The sequence below is a fragment of the Theobroma umbraticum genome, unplaced genomic scaffold (genome assembly GCF_002168275.2).
Source record: "Theobroma umbraticum cultivar Fairchild unplaced genomic scaffold, ASM216827v3 scaffold_239.1, whole genome shotgun sequence".
Classification (NCBI taxonomy): domain Eukaryota; kingdom Viridiplantae; phylum Streptophyta; class Magnoliopsida; order Malvales; family Malvaceae; genus Theobroma; species Theobroma umbraticum.
Window position 1 is genome coordinate 2158480 of NW_018397273.1, and position 6102 is coordinate 2164581.

A 6102-nucleotide genomic window follows, 5' to 3' on the forward strand; every position below is an offset into this window, starting at 1 on the left:
ATACGACATTGTATTTGAAATTGTTTAATAGTTTGTAATATGTTAAAATTCATGGGAATGAGCTAAAGAATGAATAGACAAAGTAATGAAGCCAATTCTGAAAAATTTTGGCTTGAAATTGTCGATTTTGCACACGTAAGTATATATATCAAACAAGCAATATAGACATTAAGTCCATATTACCGTTCATTATTCCCATAAGGATTTATTTTTAAAATTTCATTAAGGACTAAAATTATATAATAAATTAATCTTATTTAAGCAATCTAAAAATTGAAAGTCTAATCAAGACAAAATTTAAAAGAAATACTAAAATAACCATCAAAAATTAAATATATTGAGAAAAGTAGTAGATTAAAGACCTAGGATCGTGGGTTTATTTAACACTTCATCTGATACCAACTTTTCTTGTTATTTATCTTTCTTGGGTTGTTTTATTAACCTAAAATCCAAAGCTATGGACAAGTCTCTGTCGAGATGCTTACACAAATACCTAACTTAATTAATTTACTATATGTCTATAGGAATCAATTAAACTAATTCATTAAGCAAGTGTCCTAATTGGCTATGCATGGCAATTAGCGTATGTCTACCTGAATCGCAAATCAAATCACCTAAGCGAGGTGAACATACACTATTCAAATCTTAGTCTAACTTAAAATCTCTCTGTCAAGTTTCAATTAGATGCACAAATCAATTAATTGTTAATTAGGCAATTAAAGGCATTAAAAGCATATTTGAATAAGTAAAACGATACCCATTCATGACTAATAATAGAAAAATAAGTATTTAGACTACATGTTGAAATCCACCACAATCTTAAAAAACCAAATTAGTTCACGATATCTAAATAAAACATTATCCAAAGAAATTTAGCCATGAATTCAAAACAACAAAATAAGAATAACACAAAAGAGAGACATAAACTAATGTTGAATCTTGATAAATCTCGAATCTATCTTAATTGATCTTAACTTCTTATTTGATTCTTAGCTCTAATTCTTCAAAAAAATTGCGGTTGTCCTCCTCTCTGGATGCTCCCAAAAAGTCCCTTAAATATATGCAAGATGCCCCACTTTTCAATTTTTTTAAATTTTCTTTTTTTTGGAAATTGAAGTGTCGTCGCAACCTTGACTTCTTGGCACTACGACACCATGGCAAACATTGGTGGCACCACGGCACTATTTTTCCAGTGGGATCTGCTTTCAACCATTTGTATGATGCTCCTCACCAGCTCAACACTGTGGCCACGATCCTCCCAACACTGCATAAGTAGCCCTTTTAGCACTGTGGCCATGAGTAACTCAGAGCCGCAACCTCAGTCACCATGCTACCTTGTGTGGAGCTACATCTATTCATCATCTTTAAACTTGATTTTCACCTCAATCTGATTTGAACTAACAAAAGTTGTAGCCCATTCTCTTAGCTCTCCAATGGATTAAAAATCACATCAATTGGACTTTGTTAGCTTAAGTTATCTCTGAATTACTGCAACATGTATGAGTGAAGCTTTCACCATACTTGTGCTATTTTTACTCAATTGCACCTTGCTCATCAAATATCCTACAGAAAACCATGAGAGAAATTGACTAACTCTTCTTAAAGTAAATTAAAACATAATAAAGTAAAACTGAACTAAAATAACTTGATTTAACTTTTCAACATGTAATCTAACTTAAACTAGAAAAATACCTAAAAGGTTAAAATCCGAATTTAAAAACTCAAAGATGTAGCTACTTAAGCCATCAAAATGTGTTAAAATAACTCTATAGAACAAAGTTAACACACCCCTAAACTTAAAATTTTACTAGTCCTCGAGGAAAACAAAAAACAAAATGCAATAACTTAAACATGAAAATATTTAACTAGAGTTCAATTGCACCATTTCATTAATCATCTTTAATGTTCTCAAAAGTTAATCCATATTCATAACTCTAAGCCACATACAAATATTATTCAAGCTCATGTTTCAACTCAAATGCAAGCTTATCATTAAGTGAATTTCCATTTGTGTGTGCAATCTTTTCACCTAGAACATTGTACAATCCAAATAAATTTAAATTCATGCAAAATTAAAATTAGTAATTAAATTCCATATGTTTGCTTTTCATCTCTCTCTCCACTAATGTAGACTAACACTAAATCAAGGATCAATAGGACTTTAATTTGTTTGTAATGAATGGCTATGTTTAAGGTTATACATGAGATAATGTATAGCTCAAATCACCCTAAGCACATAGTCAATCTAGGACCTATTAAGAGCTTTATTTTGCTTCACTTAGTATACCCTTTTTTATCAGAACTTTTCTACTATTCAACATTTCATTTTTTTTCTTCTTCTATTTTTTCTTTTTTCTTTTCCTCAATTTCACACCCCCAAACTTATTTCTTTTATTAGGTAGTGAGATTAATACAATCATATTTTGAACTTTTCGTCATTTTCCATCTTTACTACCTCTTTTATTATTTAGCTCATAACATTCCTAAATTGATTTATGTACTTAGGAATGAGGGATGCAAGAATTGTTGTAAACATTAATATAAGGGTCTAAGCTGAAAATTAAGTATTCAAACAAAGAAAAGGTTTCATTAGGCTCAAAGGGAAAAAGTAAGGATAATTTATGTAAAGGAAGGCTGGAAAAGGTTCAATTGGTCCAAATATGGCCTTAATCATCTCCTTAACTAAGTATAGCATAGAATTTCCCCTCAAGGGAGAATCAAACAAACTCTAGAACTTAATATATAATTCAAAAATTCACATTCACATAAACCTTTTCTAAATTCATACAATGAATCGAAGCAAAAGATATGGTGCTTAAAATGTAGAAATTTCATTCTAACAACAAAACTTAGCATAAGAATTACATAACACTCAAACAATATTCACATTTGTAAGGAATCAAGATAGGAATATAACTAAGTTCCCATCATTGGATAAGTAAATTAAACAAAACTAGCTCAATTAAATCTAACTCAAGTTTTTAAAACATGCATAAAATTTTTAGAAAATTACGAAAATAGAGTAACCTAAAAATATCACAAAAAATATAACATTAAAACCCTCCCCTAAACTTAAACTACACATTGCCTTCAATGTGAAAACTTAAAAAGAATAAGGAAAATAAACTCCTCTATCAATGATGACAGTGGATTGAAAGCTCTAATTTTATTTCTCTTTATTTTCATACTTTCCAAACCTACATACTCACAAGGAGAGGTTATTACTACTTATTTAAATAAAAATAATAACTAAACCTAAAAAGATATAGCTTGAGTTGCCTTCGAAAAAGCATTTCTTTGTAGTAACTAGCTTGACTACAATACCCCTTTTTTGTTGTCTACTAAAGTAATTAAGGATTTTTGGTGATCCAATTCACCTCCCAAGTAAGGCTGAATGCACTGTCCATTCACTCTGAATGTTCTAGCAGCTTCACTACAAATATCTATTGCACCATATGGATAGACCTTAGCCATCTTGTAAGGACTTAACCACTTTGATTATTGTTTCCATGGAAGGAGCTTGATTGATTTGGTCAATAACCATTATTGTCCCACCTTAAAATCACGATTGACTAAAGGTGGTGGATCATGTTCATCATTAAATTACTTAGTTTTGAGATGCAGTGGCGATGGTTTTGACTCAAGGGTTTATGCTAGCGTACTTGTAAATGGTGGAGATTACCTTTACCTTTATCAGCTGAGTCCGCTCTAAAGCATTAAGCTATAGAGGAAGGGTATTTAGGTGCATTGGAAATAGTTAATTCAACTACCTCATCTCTAGCTTTGAAAGTTAATCTATCTTCCCTTACATCAATTAGTGCACCTACAGTGGCTAAGAATGGACATCCCAATAAGATCGAAACCTCTTGATCTTCCTCTATCTCAAGTACAAGGAAGTCCACTGAATGTATAATTTCCCCACTTTAATCAAGACATCTTTTATAATCCTAAAAGGTTGCCTTATTTTCTTATTTGCAACTTACAATGTGACTGTAGTGGGTTGAATTTCCTTCAATCTAATTCTCTTAGCTATACACAAAAGAATAATTGAGACGCCAACACCCAAATCACATAAAGCTTTTGAAAAATTAACATTACCAATTGAGCAAGGGATAGAGAAACTCCTTAGGTCCTTATGTTTTGGTGAAAGCGTATATTGGATTATCACGCTGCACTCCTCAATGATTGTAATTGTCTCGAAATCTTCAAATTTCCTCTTCTTAGTTAATATCTCCTTTAGAAAATTCACATATCATGGCATTTGCTCTAAAACTTTTACTAAAAGAGTGTTGATGCGAAGCTTTTTGAATACCTCAAGAAACTTTTAAAATAGCCAATCAAGTTTTTGTTTTTTAATACGCTGAGGAAAAGGTGGTAGTGGTAAGTTTTCCTTTGCTTTTTTCTCTTAAATTTGATTGTCAGTTATCTCAATTACTATTTCATTTTCAACAATCTTATCTTGAAGTCTAGCTATCCTTACACCACTTTTAACCTCTTTTTTACTCCTTAGGGTGATTGCCATAACTTGTTCCTTACTTTTTCTCCTAAGATTCACCCCTATATCATTAGGCAATGTTCTTTAAGGTCGGTTGTTTAATAAATTGTTAAGTTAACCGATCTGAGTCTTTAGGTCTAGAAGTGATGCTAGTTGACTCTGAATAGAGTTGTTTGACTTTGTATAATGCCATCATTTTGTGTCATGAACTTTGTATGGCGCTCTGGCTTGCTATTGAAATCTTCGGAGGTGCATTTGGCCTTGAAGTTGAGGAAGATCCTTAATTATTAGCCCAAGAGAAATTTGGATGGTTCCTCCACCTTGGGTTGTACATGTTGGAGTTAGGGTTATTTTGCTATCTATTCCCCATATATTGCACTATTTCTGATAAGCTTGGACACTGATGGCTTGCATGGTTATCTCCACAATATTCACAAGCTACAAAAGGACTTTGGATGGAGTTAGTACGAAAAGATTCAAGAGTTTTAGTTAGAGCTGCTACCTACATAGATAATGCCGAAAAATCATCTACATCACGAGTTCTAGTTACTCACTTATGAATTGCTCATATTGCTGGCCATTGGTAGTTGTTTGCAACCATCTTTTCCAACAAATCGTATGCCTCATTTATTGATTTAGCCATTAAAAGTCCTTCCGTTGCGGCATCAATGGTGGTTTGAACATGCCCACTCAAACCATTTTAGAAAGTGAGCACTTGAAGCCACTTTGGAAGACCATGATGATGGCAACGTTGGAGTAATTCTTTGTATCTTTTCCAAACTTCATACAACGATTCAGAATTTTGTTGCATGAACGATGCAATATCATTCCTCATTTTTGTTGTCTTAGCCAAAAGAAAGGACTAGGCAAGGAACTTCTAAGTAAGATCGTCCCATGTTGTTATTTAGCCAATAAGGAGTGCATTCAACGATGCTTTAACTTTATCCCTCAATGAGAAAGGAGAAAACCTTAAACGGATTGCATCATCTTTGACACTATAGTGTTTGAAAGTATCACAAATCTCTAAAATGTTTGATAAATGGCCATTTGGATCATCATTTAGAAGCCCCTTAAACTAGATTGAGGTTTGAATCATGGTGATTATAGTCAGCTTGAACTCAAAATTGTTTGCTTGAATAGTTACCCTTCGAACGCTTGATGGAATTCCTTGCACCAAAGGCATAGCATAATCCCTTAAGCAATGATTTTCAGCTACTATGCGCTCTTGGATTTTCTGTTCACTTTGTTGATCAGCCATTGTATTTATTGGAGCAACACTTGATTTTCAACTATTATGCGGAATGTTCTATCAATTTCTAGACCACATGAGATAGTCTCTAAGCTGTTTGCTTTTCCCATACTATGATTGAACACACCTGCAAAACAAAGAAATAAAACTTAATTAAGAATAATCTGTAAAATTTTAATATTAGCAAACAATACAAAAAACAAAGTCCCTGACAATGGTACCAAAAACTTATTATTGATTTTACACACATAAGTATATGTATTGAACAAGTAATATATATAGTAAGTCCAGATTATCGTTCCCACAAGGATTTATTTCTAAAGTTTCACTAAGTAGTAAAATTATATTATAAATTAAT

The 6102-nt window shown here is 32.3% G+C and overlaps 1 non-coding gene across 1 annotated transcript; it reads left to right on the forward strand.

Moving 5' to 3' along the window:
• The first annotated feature begins 5226 nt into the window (after positions 1-5226).
• LOC149526443 (small nucleolar RNA R71) lies at positions 5227-5333 on the forward strand. Its single transcript, XR_016352015.1, has one exon. It is a non-coding gene; the product is annotated as a small nucleolar RNA R71 (small nucleolar RNA).
• Positions 5334-6102: the final 769 nt, after the last annotated feature.